This window comes from Stomoxys calcitrans, chromosome 2 (assembly GCF_963082655.1).
Source record: "Stomoxys calcitrans chromosome 2, idStoCalc2.1, whole genome shotgun sequence".
Classification (NCBI taxonomy): domain Eukaryota; kingdom Metazoa; phylum Arthropoda; class Insecta; order Diptera; family Muscidae; genus Stomoxys; species Stomoxys calcitrans.
This window is the reverse complement of record NC_081553.1, coordinates 183,653,255-183,679,447: the sequence shown is the minus strand read 5'-3', so window position 1 is coordinate 183,679,447 and position 26,193 is coordinate 183,653,255. Positions and strand designations below refer to the sequence as shown.

The following is a 26,193-nucleotide window of genomic DNA, read 5'->3' as shown; positions in this document are numbered from 1 at the left end:
CGTCCGTCTATCGTCTAATACTGTTTCAATGGCCTTCACTAAGAGTGTATGATGATGTTGCCGAGACAGGACATCTCCAAGGATCTTTGAGCTGAGATATGTTTCTGTCAACCTCTCTAGAGTCTCCAGCATAAAAGATGACAGACTAATATGACGAAAATCTTTCGCCTACTTTTGGAATGAAAATTACCTTTGTGTCCCTCGATCCCATAGTATGTCATCCTAAGCCAAGGAGCGAGTCTATCGCACACACCTTGTAATTCAACCGGTGATACATCATCAGCGCTTGGCGACTTAAAATAGTCGAAACTTTCTATTGCTCACGATGTCCATTGGAGAGTTTCCCGGAAAATGTGTATCAAGGAGTATTCCTAGTGTTTCTTCATTAGACATTGCCCATTAATTCTCCCACTTCTGAATACATCCCACCGTAATAGGTCTCGAAGATAGGATCTTCCATAGCCTAGAGGCCTCAGTTGTATCCTCCACGGAGGTGCAGAATTCCGCCCAGGATTTGTTCTGAGCCTTTCTCAGCACGCCTTTGTATGTTCTTACGTCAGCCTTATAGATATCCAAATCGTGTGGTGCTCTTGTGACCTTTGTCCTGTTGAAAAGTTTTCTGCAGCCCTTGCTTAGACAAACCAGTTCTGGGGTCCACCAGGGCGTTCGCTGTTTGCCCCCCGGCTTGGCACTAGGACATGCTGACACAAGCGAGTCATTCATGGCCTACGTGATCCGCTTGACCATTATGTCTACATCCATCGCAGTTTCCATTTCCTTGTCTGGTCTAGAAGAGACAGTCGTGCAGAATTTTGTGCCAAAATCGTACGTACGTTTTGAGTTCTGTCCTTTCCCGCTGGAGCACACCTTCAGCCCAGTTACACCTACACAGGGCTTTTCGGGTCCCATTTCGCTGCCATCCCCTCCCGTCTCGATTGTGGCACGGAGGATTTCAGTCTCCTGCAATTCTCCAGAATTTAGAAATTCGGTCAATAGTTCCTCAGTCAAGTGTTCAGCAACAACTGCTGAGTCGTCTACTGATTCCCCAACCCCACCGCTTCTGTAGACCTTCAGTTTCAACTTGTTGCATCCGTAGGATACCACCCTTTCAGACAACTTGTTGAGGTCTGCGATACAGCAGGAGTTTAGTACGAATACTGCATGTCTCCGGTCACCATCAGCCACATCCAACCTACCAATCTTCCAGTCGGTGATTGATAGATTGGAATAACTTTCCCTTAGTCTTTCAAGTATCGATTCAGTATGTGAGGGAATCCTTGGTATCCCAGCCATTGGTCGAGAAGGAATATCTTCCTTCTTGAATAAATCTAGTGCTGCACCTGGCCAGATCTCACCAATCTTTTTTAGCGTACAACGATACATTTCCGTTTAAACATGGCGAGGAAAACGTACGATCTGACACTGTACGGAAGCTGGACATTGAAAAGCTGCAAACACAACAAATGGCAGCGGCATACTCCACTCGACTTAACCAACTGCTTGATTAAAGCACTCCTTGTTGCGATGATATTATGGCGCAGTGGCAAACTATCGCCCTCTCCATCGAAAATGCCGCGAAATCCGTACTTGAGTACCGGAAGCTTCCTTCAAGAAATCCATGGTACGACCAAGAGTGTTGAGATGCTACTGAAACCAAGAATCCTCCTCCAAAAAACCCATGGTACGACCAAGAGTGTCTGAAACCAAGAATGCAGCATATAGAGCAACCCTGCTATCAGTAGCAACGCGCCAGATGAAGGAGAGGTATCGCGAGAAAATGGAGAGAGGAGAAACGTCTATTCCGCAGAAAGAAAAAGGACATGGATAGAGGTGAGTGTGAGCGAATTGAGATGTACAGGAGTCAGAATGAAGTCCGGAAATTCTACAAAAGAATTAAACATCAAACCGATGACTTTGGTGCAGGCACATCCTCCTGCAGACACAAAGAAGAAAATCTGGTAACTGACACAGATAACATGCTGAGGATATGGTAAGAACATTTTACCCAACTGCTAGTGTACGATGTTGGCGGCGAAGAGGATACCGCAGAACCAATCCCTGATGATGGTATAGAATGTTTACCTGCTAGTCAGAATGAGGTCCAAGTAGCAGTGACCCGACTAAAGAACAACAAGGCAGCAGGAGCCGACGGGTTACCCGCTGAACTATTTAAGACCGGAGGCGACACGCTGATAAAAGCCAAATTCTTCAACATCAGCCTTATTTGTGCCCATGCCCCGATGGAAGACAAAGACGAGCAGACCAAGGATATTTTCTACGAGCGCCTAGAGGGAGAGAATATGACCGCTGCCCCGCCCATGATATTAAAGTGCGCCAAATCCTGGAAAAAACCCAAGAAGGACTAATCACCACCTACCATCTCTTTGTTGACTACAAAGCCGCCTTCGATACTCTTCCTTTATGTTCAAAGGTATTTCAAGCCATGTCTGAGTTTGGTATCCCTGCTAAATCTGCAAGATGACACTTGCTGCTACACGTTCCTCAGTAAGAATAGGAAAGAATCTCTCCTAACCCTTTAATACCAAACGAGGTTTCAGACTAGGAGACATCCTATCTTGTGATCTCTATAACATCCTGTTGGAGAAGATTATACGAGATGCAGATGTGAATAGATATGGCACACTAATCACAACAATCCCATGGCAGCCGGTTGTACGTACCGGATTGCCGCCTCAGTATACAACACACTGCTACAACAACAACAACAACTAATCACAAGAGAACACATGCTACTCGCCTATGCCGACGACATCGACATCATAGGTCGGTCCCCGGAAGTAGTAACTGCAGCCTTTGAAAGAATCGAAAGAGAGTCAGTGAACATGGGTCTGGCAGTAAATGGAGATAAGACGAAATGGATGGTTTCCACTCCCAAAAAGCCTTGTACAACCGAGCAGATAAAGAAAATGGAGAAAGTTGGGAACCACAACTTTGAGACAGTCAGCCAACTTTATCTACCTCGGCACCGCCGTAACCGAAACGAATGACACCATGAGATTAAGCGAAGAATAATACTGGCAAACAGATGCTAATTTAGACTTAGTAAGCAGTTTAGAAGCAAGGCCACCTCTCGATAGACGAAGTTTACAAGACACTGATACTACCCGTGCTGTTATATGGTTCTGAAGCATGGGTATTTGCGAAAGCAGATGAGGCAGTACTTAGAGTATTTGAGAGAAAGATTCTTCGTAACATATATATGGACCAGTTTGCGTTAACGAAGAATATAGCCGACATATGAACCACGAGCTGTATGAACCACGTGTTTGCAACACGCATCAAAATACATCGCTTGCGTTGACTAGGTCATGTTATCAGAATGGATGGAGAATCTCCAACAAGAAAGGAAAGATCAAGATGTGGGATGGAAAGATCAAGTGGTGGGAGACACCTCGAATCTTGATGTCAGAGATTTTAGAATGAGCCCAGAAGATCGAGGCGCTTGGAACGCTATTCTATTGGGTTGCCCAAAAAGTAATTGCGGATTTTTCATGTAGTCGGCGTTGACAAATTTTTTTCACAGCTTGTGACTCTGTAATTGCATTCTTTCTTCTGTCAGTTATCAGCTGTTACTTTTAGCTTGCTTTAGAAAAAAAGTGTAAAAAAGTATATTTGATTAAAGTTCATTCTAAGCTTTGTTAAAAATGTATTTACTTTCTTTTAAAAAATCCGCAATTACTTTTTGGGCAACCCAATACATCGCTTGAGTTGACTAGGTCATGTTATCAGAATGGATGATACCAGCAAGAAAGGGAAGATCAAGTTGTGGGATGAAAAGATCAAGTGGTGGGATACACCTCCAAACTTGATGTCAGAGATTTTAGAATGAGCCCAGAAGATCGAGGCGCTTGGAACGCTATTCTACGTTCGGCAAATATTCTTTCATAGCCAATTAAAGAAAGAAGACTTTCAATAAATTCAGTAAGCAGCCTACCCCTTTCGTTTATATCCGAACTTCCCCATATTTGGGGATATTTTAGCTAAAAATTTTTGAAATGAGCTCCATAAAAAAGTGGTAATTTTTCATTTTCTTGTAATTTTCTCATTAAATATTTTAGACTAAAAGTGATTTCTTTTATTCCCCATTTCTTATACTTTTTGGATGGGGGGGAGGGGGAAAGTAGACCGAAACCAATAAAACAAAAACTAACACTTCAAACTATGTGAGTGTTTAATACCATTTTGTCTGTATGAGCTTTAAGTTTTTTTTTTTGCAGTCTGATGTTCTTCATTTCTCTTTTCTTAGATGACCGTCATGAAACTATGCACACTCAAATACTTTAGATTTGCAATTGCTCTTTAATTATCTTTGTGAAGAATTTCAAAGTTTCTCCAACCGAAAATTGTTTTGGGGAAAAACCCCCATTCATGCCAATGACCAAATTCCCATTTTGCTTGGTAATTTTTCGGAAGGCAGCAAACATTGCAGAGCTTCAAGTAAGGCGGTAGGAATGGGGGGGGGGTTATGAAACCAAAGTCCAAGAATAGAATAATTGGGCATTGAAGTGGAACGAATCACACTGGAAATGTTGTGAAAAACTATTTCAGTCTTTTGTAATTTTCATTTAATTTCTCCTCCAATAAGTAATTAAATTTTTGTTACTTTACTCACTCTCTGTCTTCCTGGCGCTCTTTCTCAAAGTCTCCTATTACACAAATATAATGGCTCATTTTTTCCAAAAGTCCTTTCTCTCTCACACACACACACACACTTATCCCATCTAAAGTAAATAAAAAAAAAGAATCCAATAAAAGCTCAAAAAGCCACTGAAAAATGCAACAATGGGCAAACAAAAATGTTCGCCCCAAAATTCCTCTTAAAACAATAAATAAAATTGCCAGTCAAAATGAAGAAAGCAATAAAAAAAACAAAGACGAAAGAAAAAAAGCAGAAAGTTAACAGGAAAAAGCGGAAGCAGCCACGCACTTTAGTCCCAAACCCTACTCTGCCCCCCCTTCCCCTCAGCATAGCATAGACATGCAACCAATATGGCTGCAAAGAGGATTCCACTTTGTTTGCAATTGCAGCATGCGCCTTTGCCTCCCTGGATCCATTCCACCATACCTCCTTTTTCCCTCTCTGCCCTTTTGACTGGCAGTCCTGCAGAGATAGTGAAAAATGCAACAGCCCATCAACATCGGCAATGGACAGTGCACAACAATGGCATCCCAACAACTGTTAGAGGAATCTCTGTTTTACCATTGCAGCGCGGCTAGCCCCAATAGCAACTTTAAATTTTTTTTTTCCTGTCGTTCTGCGTGACCGAAGATGATGCCATCAGCCAAGTCCTGGAGCTTGAATTTTGTTTTTTTTTTCGGTAAACAGGGGGGATTGTTGGTGTACTTTGCTCTATATGCTAGGCCAGCAAGTATTTACTCATAGACTTTTGTGGGCTTTTATGATATTGTTGATGGGTATTGTGGTGTGGCACAAATGAGTTTTTGCGAGGATGGTATGGAAATTTTAATAGAATATTTGCTTGGTTAAGCTTGGTTGATGTATAAAGCGATAATGAAGACGTTGTAGAGGAGTTTTGCAGAAGAATTAACAAATAAATCCTCTGAATGAATATCAATTAACAAAGTCAGAACACAAATCTAACTAGAAAGGAACAGATATCGTTTCCCTGTTTTCGACTGCCTGGACATAATACGATCCTGCAGACGGGGATCCGGGCGATCACGGAATGCGTGAGGTGGTGTGGTAACACCACATCGAGTGTGAACATCTTTACGGACGGCAAACTGGCCATCTGGGCAATAACAACCACGACGGTGAGGTCACGAACAGTCTTGAAGTGTAAGAAGCAGATTAAAGCCTTCTCCGAGGATGGCACAATCTGCATCGTTTGAGTGCCGTGCCATAGCGGAGTAAGAGATGAAACAAGTAAGAGCACAAGTTCGGCCGGGGCGAATCTTATATACCCTCCACCATGGATCGCATTTTTCGAGTTCTATGCGCAAAGAATATTGAATAAGAACTATTATGCTATTGGAGCTATATCAAGTTATAGCCCGATTCGGACGATTAATGAATGCTGAACATTGTAGAAGTCATTGTGAAATATTTCAATTCATTCGGATAAGAATTGCGCCTTGTAGGGGCTCAAGAAGCAAAACCGTGAGATATGTTTATATGATCGGATGAGAATTGCGCCCTCTAGAGGCTGAAGAGGTTAAAATCCCAGATCGGTTTATACGGCAGCTATATCAGGTTATGTTCGGATTTGCGTCATACCTAGCACGGTTAATGGGAGACATAACAAAACACCTCATGCAAAATTTCAGCCAAATCGGATAAGAATTGCTTGCTCTATTGGCTCAAGAAGTCAAGACCCAAGATCGGTTTATACATGGCAGCTATATCAGATTATGAACCGATTTGAATCATACTTAACACAGTTGTTGGAAGTGATACCAAAACACCATGTGCAAAATTTCAGTCAAATCGGATGAGAATTGCGCCCTCCACAGGCTCAAGAAGTCAAGACCCACGATCGGTTTATATGGCAGCTACATCAAAACATGGACCAATTTGGCCATTTACAATCCCAACCGACCTACACTAATAAAAAGTATTCGTGCAAAATTTCAAGTGGCTAGCTTTACTCCTTCGAAAGTTAGCGTGCTTTAGACAGGCAGATGGGCGGACAGACGGACGGACAGACGGACGGACAGACGGACGGACAGACGGGCGGACAGACGGGCGAACAGACGGACAGACGGACGGACAGACGGACGGACAGACGGGCGGACAGACGGACGGACAGACGGACGGACAGACGGGCGGACAGACGGACGGACAGACGGACGGACGGACGGACAGACGGACGGACAGACGGACGGACAGACGGACGGACAGACAGACGGACAGACGGACCGACAGACGGACGGACAGACGGACGGATAGACGGATGGACATGACTAGATCGACATAAAATGTCACGACGATCAAGAATATATATACTTTATGGGGTATCAGACGCAAATTTCAAGGTGTTACAAACAGAATGACGAAATTAGTATACCCCATCCTATGGTGGAGGGTGTAAAAAGAGCAGAAGATTTGGCAGTTAATGCCGTCAAAAAGCTTGGTTAACCCGAAGCATTTTGAGTCGACGCAGCACGAGTTAAGGGAGTGGGCGACGAATGCGCATGTAACACTGTGGAACAGCGAAACAGTCGGTAGGACAACCAAAATCCTACAAGGAAATCTGGGTCATTAAAAGACGAGCTATTACTAAAAGGAAGTATGAAGGAAGTTAGTATAGCTTTCGGTATCATAACGGGCCACATAGGCCTGATGTCTCTACGAGCTCACTTAGGCAAAATCAGTACGGCAAGTGATAGCATGTGTAGGGCATATGGGGAAGATTATGAGACGTTAAAACACTTCCTTTGTCATTGCCCGGCTTTCGGGGCTAAAAGACAACGGTACTTAGGTGAAGACACAATACCCGACATAAACCTACTTAGGGGAGTGGTTTTGAAAATAATTAAGGATTTTGTAAGTAGCACGGAATTCCTAACTTAAAATTTTCCTTTTTATACCCACCACCGAAGGCTGGGGGTACATTCATTTTGTCATTCCGTTTGCAACACATGGAAATATCCATTTCCGACCCTATAAAGTATATATATTCTTGATCAACGTAAAAATCTAAGACGATCTAGACATGTCCGTCCGTTTGTCTGTTGAAATCACACTACAGTCTTTAGAAACAGAGATATTGAGCTGAAACTTTGCACAGATTCTTTTTTTGTCCTTAGGCAGGTTAAGTTCATAGATGGGCTATATCGGACTATATCTTGATATAGCCCCCATATAGACCTATCCGCCGATTTAGGGTCTTAGGCCCTTAAAAGCTACATTTGTTAGCCGATTTTGCTGAAATTTGGGACATTGGGTTTTGTAAGGCCCTTCGACATCCTTCGTCAATTTGACCCAAATCGGTCCAGATTTGGATATAGCTGCCATATAGACCGATCCGCCGATTTAGGGTCTTAGGCCCATAAAAGCCACATTTATTATCCGATTTTGCTGAAATTTGAGATAGTGAGTTGTGTTAGGCCCTTCGACATCTTTCTTCAATTAAGCCCTGATCGGTGAAGATTTTAATATAGCTGCCATATAGACCGATCTCTCGATTTAAGGTTTTGGGCACATAAAAGGCGTATTTATTGTCCAATTTTTCCAAAATTTGGGACAGTGAGTTGTGTTAGACCCTTCGACATCCATCGTCAATTTGGCCCAAATCGGTTCAAATTTGAATATAGCTGCCATATAGACCGATCTTTCGGTTTTAGGTTTTGGGGCCATAATAGGCGTTTTTATTGTCCGATTTTGCCGAAATTTGAGACAGTGAGTTGTGTTAGGCCCTTCGACATCCTTCGTCAATTTGGCCCAGATCGGTCCAGATTTGGATATAGCTGCCATATAGACCGATCTCTCGATTTAGGGTCTTAGGCCCAAAAAAGCCACATTTATTATCTGATTTTGCTGAAATTTGAGATAGTGAGCTGTGTTAGGCCCTTCGACATCCTTCGCTAATTTGGCCCAGATCGGTCCAGATTTGGATATAGCTGCCATATAGACCGATCTCTCGATTTAGGGTCTTAGGCCCAAAAAAGCCACATTTATTATCCGATTTTGCTGAAATTTGAGATAGTGAGTTGTGTTAGGCCCTTCGACATCCTTCGTCGGTTTGGCCCAGATCGGTCCAGATTTGGATATAGCGGCCATATAGACCGATCTCTCGGTTTTAGGTTTTGGGGCCTTAATAGGCGCATTTATTGCCGGATTTTGCCGAAATTTGAGGCTTTGAGTTGCGTTAGGCCCTTCGATATCCTTCGTCAATTTGGCCCAGATCGGTCCAGATTTGGATATAGCTGCCATATAGACCGATCTCTCGGTTTTAGGTTTTGGGCCATAATAGACGCAATTATTGTCCGATTTTACCGAAATTTGAGACAGCGAGTTGTGACCTTCGATATCCTTCTTGAAGATGGCCAAGATCGGTTCAGATTTAAATGTAGCTGCCGTATAAACCGATCTCTCAATTTAAGATCTTGGCCTCATAAAAGACCCTTTTATTATCCGATTTCGCTGAAATTCGACACAGTGACTTATATTAGGCTTTTCGACATTCGCGTCCTATATGGTTCAGATCGGTCTTAGATATAGCTGTCAAAAAGACCAATATTTGACAGTGATTTGTATTTATTAGACCTCTCAATGTCCGTGCTGAATTTGTTCCAAATCGGACCATATTTGGATATAGACGCTATGGGTGCATAAATAATGCATTTTTCACCGAACTATGACGGAATGTGGTTTACCTATATATCCCAGATGGTGGGTATGCAAAGTTCGGCCCGACCGAAATTAATGCCTTTTTACTTGTTTTGATATCACTGTCTAACATTGCCCAAGCTCCCTCGTATCACTCTACTAAATACTTTCACTAAGTTTTTTTTTTACAATAAAATACTCTACCACACATACACTCAAAATACTTGACAACCCAAAACCAATATGCTGTGACCAGAGTAGTGGACATTGCCTATCTCAATGTTGCTTCTCCACCACGAGTAGTATGTTTGTGTCAGTACAGAATAGCAGTTGTTGGGTGATTTGTTCTTTCACATGCACTACTCTGTTAGTATGGCAGCTCGACATCGTCCTCTATACATCCACAAGTGTGTTGGCATGTGTATTTGTTTTGCGGTGGAATGCATTGAAATGCAACAGCAAAGAATAAAATTTTGTTGCATTTGCAATTTTCCATTTTCTCAGCAATTCAAAATAGATTTTTCCCACATCGTTATGTCTACTCATTATAAAATCTGATCTGCGGAAAAAAATAGGTCAAATATCATGTGATATTAATAAGAAGAATGTATGGAGATAACAAAAAAAACATCATCGAAGAGACGAAAGAGATTTTAAGCAAAAGCACACAGTGGTCAAGCAAGGAAGTTCAAGGGTTGTAGATCTATACCTTAGGCCTGTAAAGCCAGATTATAATCAAGGACCAGAGCTTTGAGTTGTGACTTTTAATGTCCACCGACCCAGAGTATGGCTCAAGTTTGTTTATAATCTGGAAAGGTTCCATATAAGCCAATCTTGACATTTAAGTGCCTAAAGATTGTAAGCAGGGACAGAAGCTTTGAGTTGTGACTCTAAGTGTCCATCGACCCAGAGTATGGCTTAAGTTTGTTCATAACCTGGAAAGGTTCCATACAAGCCAATCTTGACATTTAAGTGCTTAAGCCCCAAGGGAGCGAAATTTTAGCCCATTTAGCTGCATTTTCACACGTTAAGTTCAGTTTTATTAGCTCCTGAGCCGAACTGGAACATGCTTAGCAAGACTATATCAAATCATTACTACAATGATTTGATATAGTCTTGCTAAGCATGGTCCAGTTCGGCCCAGGAGCTGATAAAGCTCATATTTCCCTATTACTTGATATTGTTAAGCACTAGAGGGTGGAATTCCCACTCGTTTTGGCTGAAATTTTGTGTAATGACTTTTGGTACGACTTTTAACAACCATTACAAGCATGGCGTAAATCGGTCCATAACCTGATTCTGTTCACATATCGTCCAGCCTCCCGATTAGACTTCTTGAATGCTTAAAGCAAGCTTTTCTAATCCTATACCATCACCCATTACAATTATTGCCCGAGTATCATCTATGAACTAATTTGGCTCCCATATAACCCGATTGGATCATTTGAGACGTTCAAAGCCTAATTTTTATACCCACCACCGAAGAATGGAGGTATATTCGTTTTGTCATTCCGTTTGCAACACATCGAAATATTCATTTCCGACCCTATGTCCATTAGCAGGTTAAGTTCGAAGATGGACTACATCTGACTATATCATGATAAAGCCCCCATGTAGACCGATCCGCCGATTTTAGGTCTTATTCCCATAAAAGCCACATTTATTACCCGATTTTACTGAAATTTGGGACAGTGAGTTGCGTTAGGCCCTTCGACATCCTTCTTTAATTTGGCCCAGATCGGACCATATTGGATATAAAAGGCGCATTTATTGCCTGATGCCGCCGAAATTTGGGACAGTGAATTGTGTTAGGGTCTTCGACAACCTTCTTCAATTGGGCACAGATCGGTCCAGGTTTGAATATAGCTGCCATACAGACCGATCTCTTCATTTAAGGTTTTGGGCCCATAAGAGGCGCATTTATTGCCCGATTTCGCTGAAATTTGGGACAATAAGTTGTGTTTGGTCCCTTAACATATTTCTGCAATGTGGCTTCGATCGGTCTAAATTTGGGTATAGCTGCCATACTGACCGATGGGCCCATAAAAGGAGCATTTAGTGTCCGATTTTGCCAAAATTTAGAACCGTTAATTGTGTTAGGGCCTTCGACATCCTTCCTCAGTTTGTCTCAGATCTGTTCAGATTTGAATATAGCTGCCATAAAGACCCATTTCTCGATTTAAGGTTTTGGGCCAATAAAAGGCGCATTTATTGTCTGATGTCGCCGAGATTTGGGACAATGAGTTGTGTTTGGTCCCTTAACATATTTCTGCAATGTGGCTTGGATCGATCTAAATTTGGGTATAGCTGCCACAAAGACCGATCTCTCGATTTAAGGCCTTGGGCCCATAAAAGGCGCATTTATTGTCCGATTTTGCCAAAATGTGGGACAGTGAGTTTTGTTACGCCCTTCAACATCCTTCTTCAATTTGGCCTAGATCGGTTCAGATTTGGATATAGCTGTCATATAGACCGAGGTCTGTACCATTACTGTGGCCGCAAAAGAAATTCTGGGTAAGCCCTCAAAACTCAGAATTTATGTGGACAGTATGTCGGTACTCAAGACCTTGGGGTCAAGGATGGTGAGGTCAAGATGCGTGGCGGATTTTGTGGAGTCCCTGGATAGGCTCCGGGGCCACGATGTCACGCTGACATGGATTCCTGGGCATGAGGGGATTACGGGGAATGAGAGGGTGGACGAATGCGCCAGGAGGGGTTCGTCTGCGGGGCGGACCAGTCATCGGTCTTGACTTCGTGTCATCTGTCGAGCTACTGAACACAGTAGATGGGATGGCTAGGGCGGCGTCGTTAGCGAGGTGGGACTTGGTAGATAATTGCACGACTGCGAAGGCGCTATGGCCGGTCATCGACCGGAGGAGTACGAGGGAGTTGCTGGCGTCGATACCTCGATGAGGATGAGGAGGAGACTTTTGAGCACTTGCTGTGTTTCTGTCCGAGTTTGCACAGACGTAGACTCTCCTTTCTGGGAATCCGTTTCTTCTGTGATCTGGGTGAACTTGCAAACGTATCTCTGTTTTCTCTTCTGAGGTTTGTTGAGGGAACAGGATGGTTCCGACGGGGAGGTGCCACAAGCTCCGGCGTGGGTAGATCCGTGATTGCGTGGAGAAACCACCCGCTCGGGTTTCTCCACTCCGACGGGGTGGTGCCATAAGTTCCGGCGTAGGTAGATCCGAGCTTGCGTGGAGAAACCCTCCGCTCGGGTTTCTCCACTCCTCCTGCCTTTATCTTTTATTCGTGTATAACCTATAGTACGAGGTCTCACATTTTCTTTTTCTACCCTCTTTCTCTCTAGGGTACCTCATTGGTTCAACCTGACCTCCGAGTGAACTCACCTTTGGTGGGCGACCCAGTCAACCCAACCAAACCTAGACCGATGTCTCGATTTGAAGTCTTGGCCTCATAAAAGACGTATTTATAATCCGATGTCGCTGAAATTTGACACAGTGACTTATGTTAGGCTTTTGGACATCCGTGTCGTATATGGTTCAAATATTTGGATATAGCTACCAAATAGAGCAATATTTTGTTCTAAAAAATTGAGCAATGACTTATACTTATTAGACAACTCAATATATGTGGCAAATTTGGTCCAAATCGTAGCATATTTCGATATAGCTGATGTGGGGCCATAAATTATGCATTTTTCACTGGATTATAATGAAAGGCGATTTAGATATGTACCCGAGGTGGTGGGTATCCAAAGTTCGGTCCGGCCAAACTTAATTCCTTTTTACTTGTTTAGGCTATGCTAGCATGGCTTTGCCTCAAAAATGAATTTTAAACTTTTCTTCCTATGGTTAATGGCAAATATTTTGAAAATGGAGTAGCGTCCAATAAAGTGCCGGCTTACCCCCATTTCTATCTCCCATAATGGGAAAATAATTTTGGTGTAATCCTTTATGAAAACCATCCCAATATGCACAATGGCCTTATATTTGCCCTCCCTTTTTCCTATCACTTCAACATAACAAATTTAAGCATTTTTGGTTGACTGCAAGTTTGGGTTGCTTGGTTGGCAAAATGTTTGGTTGGTTAGCTACCATGCATTTAAATGGCACATGCAAAAAACAGAAAAACTGCCAACTGCAACCCAGTCAAAAGGTTGAGCTGGCACAATCAAACTGATCAATTAAAACAACAGCAACAAACACAATACTAGGCAACAACCCCAAAGCAATCGCCTTTCTTCCTTTGGCAATGTTTAATGGCCGCTAGCTGGTTGTTATTACTGCCGGTAGGTACTGTTGTTAACGGCTCTGACTGCAAATGTAAGTCATGCGAAAACGCATGCAAAAGAACACAACACCAAATAACAAAAAAACCCTTCCATGAACAAAAATTCCCTACAACTGCAATTTTAGCCTCCGGATCTTGCTCTCGCCACTCATGTCCTTTTCCTGTTGCTCAGTCCCTTTTTTCTGCTTTGTTTTTAGTCAACCTTTCCCACACATCATCTCCCCAACCCCCCCTCAAGCATAGTCGCTTCCTTTCCGGTACAATATTTTTTTTTCTCAATCGCCTCATCACCTTTATCATGTCGGCAGCAACAAGACAGAAAAAAATTTTTTGCTCATATAGAGATTGTTGCGGTATGAGATTTTTTCTTAACTATCATTAGATTGTGTTTACAGATAATGGAGATATAACTAGATATAATAAGGGGAAGATGTATGGGAGTGTAACGCAAAACCTAGCAATTAGCACTTCAATAGGGAAGAGAGCTCAAAAATTGACTGTTAGACCAAAATTACCAAACAAGGAAGCATACTTTTAATACCCTAAATGATTTCCATTAGTTGTCTAATCTAATGAATTTCTTTTGTCTTTCAGATTATCGATGAATTACTTTAAAAATAAAGGTGAGTTTAATATAAAACACAACATCAGACAATGAGAAAAAAATTCTCTTATATCATCAAATAATATGTGTACTAGCATTGCGCGAAAACCTCAACAACCTATGAGGTTCTCCTATGTGATTTTATTTATGGAGGTTATAGTCCAAAACATTGTTCAAATCGTTCTTAAATCTTGTATTGCTTCTACTAGTGTATGACTGCAACTTTGAATTTAATGTCTTAAAAAATTACCGAACATAGTTCTTTCCATAAATTAGGCAGAAATTTTGTTAAAAATTTAATTATATAGAAAAATTTTAATAAAAATCAATGTTTACAAAAAAATCGATAACACTCGATTTTGAATGAAAATCGATTTGTGATACAAATTCCTTTCAAAACTCTTAAAATAGAAAAATTTTAATAAAAATCAATGTTTACAAAAAAATCGATAACACATTCGATTTTGAATGAAAATCGATTTGTGATACAAATTCCTATCAAAACTCGCATTTCAATAGAAAATTTTCATAAAATACCTTCCATCCTTCGATCAAAATCAATTTTTACTTAATAAAAAACTATTTTCTTGTAAAAAATCGATATTTAGTTAAAAATCGTTATTTAGTTAAATCGATATTTGTTAAAAATTTACATATATCGAAAAACTTAAATAAAAGTCAATGTTTACAAAATAATCGATAATACTCTATTTTGAATGAAAATCGATTTGTAAAAAAAATCGCGTTTTAATAGAAAATTTACTTTAAATATCTTCCACCCATCGATCAAACTCGATTTTGTTAAACTCAATAAAAATCGATATTTTGTTAAAAATAAATTTGTTAAAAATTTGAATAAAATCAATGTCTACAAAAAAAATCTAAACTCTCGATTTTGAATGAAAATCTATTTGTGATACAAATTCCTGTTAAAATTAGCATTTTAATAGAAAATTTCCTTAAAATACCTTTCATACTTCGATAAAAATCGATTTTTTTACTTAACAAAAATCGATATTTAGTTAAAAATCGATCAAAATAAATTTTTTTAAACTCAATAAAAATCGATATTTTTTTAAAAAATAAATTTGTAAAAATTTTGAACACATTCAATGTTTAGAGAAAAAAGCGATAACACTCGATTTTGGAATGAAAATCCATTTGTGATACAAATTCTTGTGAAAACTAGCATTTTATTAGAAAATTTCCTTAAATAACTTCCAACCTTCGATCAAAATCGATTTTTTTTTACTTAATAAAAATCGATATTTAGTTCAAGATCGATATTTAGTAAAAAATCTATATTTTGTTAAAATTAAATTTGTTAAAATTGACAAATATATAGAAAATTTTGAATAAAAATCAATGTTTACAAAAAAATCGATAATACTCTATTTCGAATGAAAATCGATTTGTGATAAAAATTTCTGTCAAAACTCGTATTTTAATAGAAAGTTTCATTTAAATGCCTTGCATCTATCAATAAAAATCGATTTTTTGACGCAATAACAATCGATATTTAGTTAAAATTCACTGTTTACAAAAAAAAAACGATAACACTAGATTTTGAACGAAAATCGATTTGTAATAAAAATTTCTGTCAAAACTAGCATTTTAATAGAAAATTTTTCTTAAAATACATTTCATCCTTTGATCGAAATCGATTTTTTAACCCATTAAAAATTGAAAATTAGGTAAAAATCGATATTTAATTTATAATCAATATTAAGTTAAGCATAAATTTGTTTAAAATTCGCATTTTAATACAAGGTTTCCTTAAAATACCTTCCATCCATCGATCAAAATCGATTTTTTAACTCAATAAAAATCAATATATAGTTAAAAATCGATATTTATTTAAAAATCTACATTTAGTTAAAAATCGATATTTAGTTAAAAATCGATGTTTAGTTAAAAAAAAAATTTTAAAAATTGACATTATAAAAAAATTTAACAAAAATCAATGTTCACAAAAAAATCGATAACACTCTATTTTGAATAAAAATCGATTTGCGATACAAATTCCTCTCAATATTCGCATTTTGATAGAAAATTTCATCCTTCGATATTTAGTTAAAAATCGATCAAAATCAATTTTTTTAAACTCAATAAAAATCGATATTTTGTAAAAAATAAATTTGTTAAAAATTTGAATAAAATCAGTGTTTACAAAAAAGTCTATAACACTCGATTTTGAACAAAAATAGATTTGTAATACAAATTCAAAACTCGCATTTTAATAGAAAATTTCCTTTAAATACCTTCCATCCTTCAAATCAAATCGATTTTTTTAACTCAACAAAAATAGATATTTAGTTAAAATCGAGATTTAATTAAAATCGATATATAGTTAAAAATATATTTGGTTAAAATGGACATATATAGAAAAATTTTAGTAAAAATCAATGTTTACAAAAAAGTCGATAACACTCGATTTTGAATGAAATTCGATTTGTGATACAAACTCACATTTTAATAGAAAAGATTCTTAACATACCTTCCATCCTTCGATAAAAATCGATTTTTTATTTAATAAAAATGGATATTTAGTTATAAATCGATTTTAAGTTAAAAATCGATATTTAGTTAAAAATAAATTTGTTAAAAATTGACAAATATCGAAAAATTTAATAAAAATCAATGTTTACAAAAAAATTGATAACACTCGATTTTGAATGAAAATCGATTTGTCATACAAATTCCTATCAAAACTCGCATTTTAATAGAACATTTCTTTAAAATACCTTCCATCCTTCGATCAAAATCGATTTTTTATTACTTTATAAAAATCGATATTTAGTTATAAATCGATAGTTAGTTAAAATCGATATTTAGTTAAAAATAAATTTGTTAAAAATTTACATATATAGAAAAAATTTTAAAAATAAATGTTTACAAAAAAAATCGATAACAATCGATTTTGAATCAACATCGATTTGTGATACAAATTGTTGTCAAAACTCACATTTTAATAGAAAATTTTCATTAAATAACTCTCATCCATCGATAAAAATCGACTTTTTTTAACTCAATAAAAATCGATATTTAGTTAAAAATCGACATTTAGTTAAAAATCGATATTTTGTTAAAAATCGATATTTTATTAAAACCGACATTTTATTAAAAATCGATATTTTGTTAAAAATCGATACTTAGTTCTACTAATGGATAAATTTTTCGATGGAGATCGATTTGTTTTTGTAAAGGTTAGGTTAGGTTGAGTGGGTTGCCCACCAAAAGTGAGTTCACTTGGAAGCCCGTCTGGGCCATTGTGGTACCCTGGAAAGAAAGGGAGGAGAAAAAAGATGCGAGACCTTGTACTAGATGTTATACTCGAATAAAAGAAAAACAAGAGGAATGGAGAAGCCGAGCGGCGGGTGAAGAAACGCCGATCCCCACGCAAGCACGGATGTACCTACGCCGGAGCCTGTGGCACTCCTATTCCCTCTATAAATCTCAGTAGACCTACCAGAGGCACATTCACCCAGATCACCGAAGAAACGGCTTTTCAGAAAGGAGAGCCTAGGTCCCTGCAGACCCGAACATGACTACAATAAGTGCTCAATAGTCTCCACTTCATTCTCATCGAGGCAACTCCTACAGAAGTCATTGTGCGGTATTCCCATGCACTCCGCCATGCGGCCTATAGCCCCTGTTAAGGTACTCATCGACTCGTCTTATCGAACGCCAGCAACTCTTTCGTCCCCCTCCGATCGATGACAGTCCAAGGCGCCTTTGCCGTCCGGCAACCATCCACCGAGTCCCATCTCACCACCGACGCCGCCCTGGCCATCCCCTCTACTGTGATCAGTAGCTGGGGGCAAGATCGATGACTAGTCCGTCCGGCGCAGAGATCACCACACACACCAACCACTTTAGGACGAGTTTCGTCATTTGATTAGAATAACTCATCGGCCATTATAGTTGTGGAGGCTTCAAGGACCATACATTGGTAGGTCGTACTCATATTGAATATACCGCGAAAACGTGTCTACGATGTAAGCACGCAACTAACACAAGTGTGACACCTTTCATACTAGCTGTTCTTTTCCACCGCATGTATTTTCTTGTTAGTGATAGACTTTTTCTCCATACGACAACTCGGCTTCCGCTTCCGGCTGAAATGTGTATGCCATACATTTCATTTGTGTGCATGGTTTGGAAGTTGTATTGATGGCTTCGAATCCCTGCCGGGCTCTGTCGAATTTTTATTTTCATGCGTTTTTGCCTGTTAAGGTGAAGATCATACAATTTCACTGAGACTTTCCGCTCGATAACCCTGATTGTCCGCGACTGCCGTTGCAGCTACTCCGTATGGAGCATGCCACTATCCGCAAACTGTTGAAGCGCTCGGTAGCTCGCAGCTAAGCTTTTCATGACAGCAATGAACACCACACAGATCAGACCGCAATGTTCCAGCCTGTGTGGTGCTCACAGCTATCCCGTGCAGGGAAAATCGGTTCATAACCAGATATAGCTCTCATATAAATCGATATCCCTATTATACCTCGTGAGCTTCTAAATACGCAATTCTTATACGACTAGATTCAAATTTTGTACAATGACTTTTCCTATCACCTTTAACATACGTGCCAAATATGGCCTTAATCGGTTCAAAACTTGATGTAACTCCCATATGAACCGATCTCATATGGGAGCTACATCACCCATAGAGGGTGCAGTTCATGTCTGATTTGCACGACGATTCCTCCTGTGATCTTCAAAATACGTTCTAAATATGGTCTGAATCTGCTCATAACCTGATATAGCTCCTATATACACCGATCTCCCGATTTTACTTTTTGAGCCCCTATAGGGAGCAATTCTTATACGGTTTGGATGAAATTCTGCACAATGACTTCCACTATGGTCTCCAACATACAAACCAAGCATGGTATGTTAGCGGTCCATAACCTGATATAGCACCAATAGCAGGCAATTTTTATCCATTATCCTTTTTATACCCTCCACCATAAGATGGTCATTCTGATTGTAACTACTCGAAATATTCGTCTGAGACCCCATAAAGTATATATATCGTCGTGAAATTTTATGTCGATCTAGCCATGTCCGTCCGTCCGTCCGTCTGTCTGTCGAAAGCACGCTAACTTCCGAAGGAGTAAAGCTAGCCGCTTGAAGTTTTCAACAAATACTTCTTATTAGTGTAGGTCGGTTGGTATTGTAAATGGGCCATATCGGTCCATGTTTTGATATAGCTGCCATATAAACCGATCTTGGGTCTTGACTTCTTGAGCCTCTAGCGTGCGCAATTCTTATCCGATTGGAATGAAATTTTGCACGACGTGTTTCGTTATGATATCCAACAACTGTGCCAAGTATGGTTTAAATCGGTCCATAACCTTATATAGCTGCCATATAAACCGTTCTTGGGTCTTGAGTTCTTGAGCCTCTAGAGTGCGTAATTCTTATCCGATTGGGATGAAATTTTGCACGACGTGTTTTGTTATGATATCCAACAACTGTGCCAAGTATGGATCAAATCGGTTCATAACCTGATATAGCTGCCATATAAACCGATCTGGGGTCTTGACTTCTTGAGCCTCTAGAGTGCGCAATTCTTATCCGATTGGAATGAAATTTTGCACGACGTGTTTCGTTACGATATCCAACAACTGTGCCAAGTATGGTTTAAATCGGTCCATAACCCTATATAGCTGTCATATAAACCGATCTTGGGTCTTGACTTCTTGAGCCTCTAGAGGGCGCAATTCTTATCCGATTGGAATGGAATTTCGCACGACGAGTTTTGTTATTATATCCAACAACTGTGCCAAGTATAGTTCAAATCGGTCCATAACCTGATATAGCTGCCATATAAACCGATCTTGGGTCTTGACTTCTTGAGCCTCTAGAGAGCGTAATTACTATCCAATTAGACTGAAATTTTAAACAACGGCTTCTCCCATAATCTCCAACGTACGTGTTATACGCGGTCCGAATCGGTCTATAGCCTGATACAGCTCCCATATAAACCGATTTCCCTATTTTACTTCTTGAGCCACTAGAGGGCGCAATTCCTATCCGATTTGGCTGAAATTTGGCATGACATGTTTTGTTATGACTTCCAACAACCATACTAAGTATGGTTCAAATCGGTCCATTACCTTATATAGCTGTCAATTGAACCGACCTGGGATCTTGACTCCCTATTTCATTTCTTGAGACTCTAGAGGGCGCAATTCCTATCCGATTTGGCTGAAATTTGGCATGACATGTTTTGTTATGACTTCCAACAACTGTACTAAGTATGGTTCAAATCGGTCCATAACCTTATATAGCTGTCATACAAACCGATCTGGGATTTTGACTTCTTGAGCCTCTAGAGGGCGCCATTAGCATCCGATTTGGCTGAAATTTTAAACAACGGCTTCTCCCATAATCTCCAACGTACGTGTCAAATGCGTTCCAAATCGGTCTATAGCCTAATACAGCTCCCATATAAACCGATCTCCCTATTTTATTTCTTGAGCCTCTAGATGGCGCCATTATTATTCGATTTAGCTGAAAGTTTGTACAACAGAGATACCGGGAAAAGAACTCGACAAATTTGATCCATGATGGAGGGTATATAAGATTCGGCCGGGTAGAATTTAGCACGCTTTTACTTGTTATCCATTATCCTTTGTTTTCCTATAAACAAATACCGGGCAAAGAATTTGACTTGATAAGATTCGGCAAATTTGTTAAAAATTCGTCTTTCTCGACTTTGAATTCTCCTGTAGGCAGGCACACTCTATGTCCCAGGCTTATTGTATAATATTACGGATTTTTAACTACATCTACTTTAACGAACACAATGCATCACATCAGAAGTACGAGCATAGCACTTAAGCTTGATGTCGCTACCAATATGGTCAGGTGTAGGCTGCTGCGTGTGTGTGTGAGCCCTTGGACTATGTGTGAGTTTCCGCTTTCCTTTTGCAAGGCAAGCAATGTCTCTTTGCCACTGATGACTCTGTAGTTAATGTCGTTGTCGTTGTCATTGTTGTCGCTACTACTTTCACAATGACTACGACAACGATGAGGACGAGGACCAGAGGTTTATTGTTGTCCGGAGGTTCACTTTGGGTTTTTTTAATTGTCGTTGTCTTAAATGGCATTGTGTCGCCACAGGATATGGTCTTTGCTTGTCTTTTCTTGCTCTTTCTTTTTCAGCGGGGCTTCTATGACTGTAAAGGATTTTATATAAAGCTTGGAGTGTATGATGTTGGCTCTGTGGTTATACATGTGAGAGTGTATTAAAGGAAGCAAGCATTCACACACATTGGTACACTTTTACATAGGTAATCATTGCATTTAACCACATTACGAATTTCCCACTCTCGCGCGCTCTCTCTCTCTCTTACACTCTGTTAGCCACACATGTCCTGGAGTGCCACTCACGTAGCAATGCATTTTAAAAGTTTTTTTTTTCACATAAAGTTGGTCTGGTCTTTGTTGAGGTTATTGTAAATGCTCCTGCTGCTTTTGCTGCTGCTGTTGCTTCTCTTATTTGTTGCTGTTATAGTTCGAGTTGTTTACTTATGGCATTTCAAAAGATTACCATCGTTTTCATTAAGATAAAACTTTGATTGGAATGCGATTACAAATTGGTACAGGAATTATTGCTGAATTGAACCAACCGCATCGACCAACAACTTTAATACACAAACAAACAAAATACACACACACTCACACACACGTGTACATGCACACAAACATATATGAAAACCAACAAACTATACCTGTAGAGATTTATACATGTTTACATGATGTCCTTATGCTAGAATACACAAAGAGAACATGGTTGTGTGAGAGAGAGAGGGGGAGATTTATTTTTGTGTTGGCATGCATGAGGTTTTATGGGGCAAACAAACAACAAATTTTAAAGCAACAGCATGGCCAACAATGCCACATTAAATTGCAGACCAACCATAACCAAACAATTGGCACACAAGCAGTCAATATCTTCTGTCTCTTTTTCTCTTTCTCTGTGGCCTAGACAACAGGTTTTTAGAACATTTCTATTAAGTTTTAGGTAAAGTTATCAACATCTTTTGTTCTTATTGGCTTAAATCAGGCCTGGAGCAACTTTTAACCAATTTGACTTTTTGGTGTGATTTGGGTTTGAGTGCATAATCACCATTTGATTGTGTTGTGCCATTATTTCTTGAGCTAATATTGTTCGCCTTTGATAAACTATTGAGGTATCAAAGTTAAATTAAACTTAGAGATAATTATTGGGCTAAGAAGTTGTATCGCAAGGACAATCTTTTTTAATGTGTTTTTATTTAAGATTATCTTGCTAATAGCATCCAAAAGGGAATAGAAATAAGAAGATAGAGCAAAAAGTGTCTAAAGTTCCTTATGATGGCCAAATGAGTTAAAGCTTTTATTTTCCAGAAATATGAGTTGGCATATGGTGGAATAATTTGTGGACTAAGCATATCAGCACTAAGTATCGGCAAGTTATTTTAAGTAACCGTTGTGAGGAGCAGACGTGGTTTTATTTCGCTCCCATGGGTACCCATGACGAAAAACTTTAAACCTTTCAGAAGTAGGCATAAAATGGACTCCAAAGACCCAACAGCTGCGGTAGTGGCATTAGACCATAGCATGTTGTCCTCCCCTCCTGTAGGTGTGGGTGCCTTGGCACCTGTAGTCGAGAGTAAGGCTTCAAGCGCACAACCAGTCGTCAGTCGAATAAATGAGGAAGAGACAGTCTTTAAGTAAAGGTCTTAATTCCGAATCAGATTCAGACAGCAACAGTGTCAACAAAACAGTCATTGCAATCGAATCGAGATATGAGAATAGCGGAATGACAGCAGAAGTGAGCGATGGTTTTACTATGGTCACACACAGACCTAGACAACGATCCGGTGCACGACGAAGGAGACAGAGGAGTGAGTACCTGCAACATAATCGGGCGAAATCGCAGGATGCTAGAAGGGATAGAACTGACATTCCAGGCATTTCTACGGAAACTGGAAAGAGAATTAGATCTCCCAAAGAGCATAACACTGTCAAGATGCTGAAGAAGAACAAGTGAAAAGGCGTTAAGTTCAGCCGGGCCGAACTTTGGATACCCACGACCTCGGGTAGATATGTAAACAACTGAGCCAAATTGAAGAAGAATGTCGAGGGGCCTAACACAACTCAATTTCTCAAATTTCGGCGACATCGGGCAATAAATGCGCCTTTTATGGGCCCAAAACCTTAACTCAAGAGATATGGCAGCTATATCCAAATCTTGACCGATCTGTGCCATATTGCAGAAAGATGTCGAGGGACTGAACTCAACTCAATGTCCCAAATTTCGACGACATCGGATTATAAATGCGCCTTTTATGGGCCCAAAACCTCAAATCGAGAGATCGGTCTATATGGCTGCTATATACAAATCTTGATCGATCTGTGCCATATTGCAAAAGTATTTCGAGGGGGTTAACCTAACTCAATGTTCCAAATTTCGTCGACATCAGACAACAAATGCGCCTTTTATGGGCCCAAAGCTTTAAATCGAGAGATCGGTCTAAATGGCAGCTATATCCAAATCTGGACCAATCTGTGCCATATTGCAAAAGTATTTCGAGGGGGTTAACCTAACTCAATGTTCCAAATTTCGTCGACATCAGACAACAAATGCGCCTTTTATGGGCCCAAAGCCTTAAATCGAGAGAACGGTCTATATGGCAGCTATATCCAAATCTTGACCGACCTGTACCAAATTGCAGAAATATGTCGAAGGGCTTAACTAAACTCAAAGCCCCAAATTTCGGCGACATCGGACAATAAATTCGTCTTTTATGGGGCATAGACTTTAAATTGAGATATCGGTCTATATGGCAGCTATATCCAGATCTGCACCGATCTGGGCCAAATTGAAGAAGGATGTCGAAAGGCCTAACACAACTCACTGTCCCAAAATTTGTGATAATCGGATTATAAATACGCCTTTTATGGGCCTAAGACCCTAAATCGAGAGATCGATCTATATGGCAGCTATATCCAAATCTGGACCGATCTGTGCCATATTTCAGAAATATGTCGAGGGGCTTAATTTAACTCACTGTCCCAAATATCGGCGACATCGGACAATAAATGCGCCTTTTATGGGCCCAAAACCTTAAATCGAGAGATCGGTCTATATGGGAGCTATATCCAAATCTGGACCGATCTGTGCCATATTGCAAAAGTATTTCGAGGGGCTTAACCTTACTCAATGTTCCAAATTTAGCCGACATCGAACAATAAATGCGCCTTTTATGGGCCCAAAACCTTAAATCGAGAGATCGGTCTATATAGCAGCTATATCCAAATCTTTACCGACCTGTACCAAATTGCAGAAATATGTCGAAGGGCTTAACTAAACTCAATGCCCCAAATTTCGGCGACATCGGACAATAAATTCGTCTTTTATGAGGCCAAGACTTTAAATCGAGATATCGGTCTATATCGCAGCTATATCCAAATCTGGACCGATCTGAGCCAAATTGAATAAAAATGTTGAAGGGCCTAACACAACTCACTGTCCCAAATTTCGGCGACATCGGACTATAAATGCGCCATTTATGGGCCCAAAACCTTAATCGAGAGATCGGTCTATATGGCAGCTATATTAAAATCTGGACCGATCTGGGCCAAATTGAAGAAGGATGTCGAAAGGCCTAACACAACTCACTGTACCAAATTTTTGCAAAATCGGATTATAAATGCACCTTTAAGGGGACTAAGACCCTTTATCGGCGGATCGGTCTATATGGCAGCTATATCCAAATCTGGACCGATCTGGGCCAAATTGAAGAAGGATGTCGAGTGGCTTCACCCAACTCACTGTCCCACCAGATGGGATTTGGATGTGTTGCATACAGAATGACAAAATGAATATACCCCCATGTTTCGGTGGTGGGTATAAAAAGAGCTCCCCGCTTTCAAGTACTGTGGGAAGTCCAAGCCAGCCCCTCCGGAACAAAGTCGGAACAGCAACGAAGGAAGCGCGCTCGGCCCATGAGTCTCCATAGAGGACTGTGACTTCCAAAAGAATGCCGCAGCCATCACGTTAGCGTAAGATGGTCGCTGAGAAAGGTAAGGAACAGCTCTCTTCACCGGAGTGGCAAGGAATCACAACCGAGATGAGATGACTTATGCAGTCATCGATATCGACTGTGCATCCGGTAGGATTACACCAAATCGTCGGTCCCAGGTCGGCGAAGGGGGTCCATCCATACGAATTATGAGCTGCGAATATAAGGGGTTACATCTTAACGCTGCCCTTTGCTTCAGCGTATACACTGCAAAGACGCTGAAGAAGAGCTCCCCGCTTTCATGTACTCTAGGAAGACCAAGCCAACCCCCCAGCAATGGAGACTCCAGACAGTGTCCTGCGGAGGGAGACAAAGTCGGAACAGCAACAAAGGAAGCGCGCACGGTCCCTGAGTCTTCTTGGAGGACTGTGACTCCCAAAAGGATGCCACAGCCATCACGTAAGGGGAAGATGGTCGCTGAGAAAGGTAAGGAGCCGCCCTCTTATGCCGGATTGGCAAGAAAGCACAACCGAGATGAGATGACTTATGCAGTCAACGATATCGACTGTGCATCCGGTAGGATTCCACCAGATCTTCGGCCTCAGTTGAGGCATTTGGTAAGCGATCGGGTTATCGAACATGTGTTGATCTCTGAAGGGGGTCCACCCATACGAGTTATGAGCTGCGAGTATAAAGGGGACACCTTAACGCTGCGCTTTGCGTCAGCGTATACACTGCCAAGACGCTGAAGAAGAGCACCCCGCTTTCATGTACTCTAGGAAGACCAGGGGGTCCACTCATACGGATTATGAGCTGCGAGTATAGAGGGGACATCTTAACACAGCACTTTGCGTCAGCGTATTGTATTGATGCCGTCAAAAAGCTCTTTGGAAGTATCCACAGTCTCTGGATACTGGATGCAAGGCACGATCTTGTGAGAAAGATGGAATTCCCCACAGCTCACAAAGGCGACGGTCTTCATCAAGGATGTGGAC

The 26,193-nt window shown here is 40.2% G+C and overlaps 1 protein-coding gene across 1 annotated transcript in view; it reads left to right on the top strand.

Annotated features, from left to right (window-relative positions):
- The window catches only part of LOC106090452 (lachesin), a 325,863-nt gene that overhangs the window by 207,987 nt on the left and 91,683 nt on the right, over positions 1-26,193 (top strand). The window contains exon 2 of the mRNA XM_059362020.1: positions 14,165-14,193. The gene's annotated coding sequence lies outside the window, so the exon portion shown is untranslated. The remainder of the gene's footprint in view (positions 1-14,164; positions 14,194-26,193) is intronic.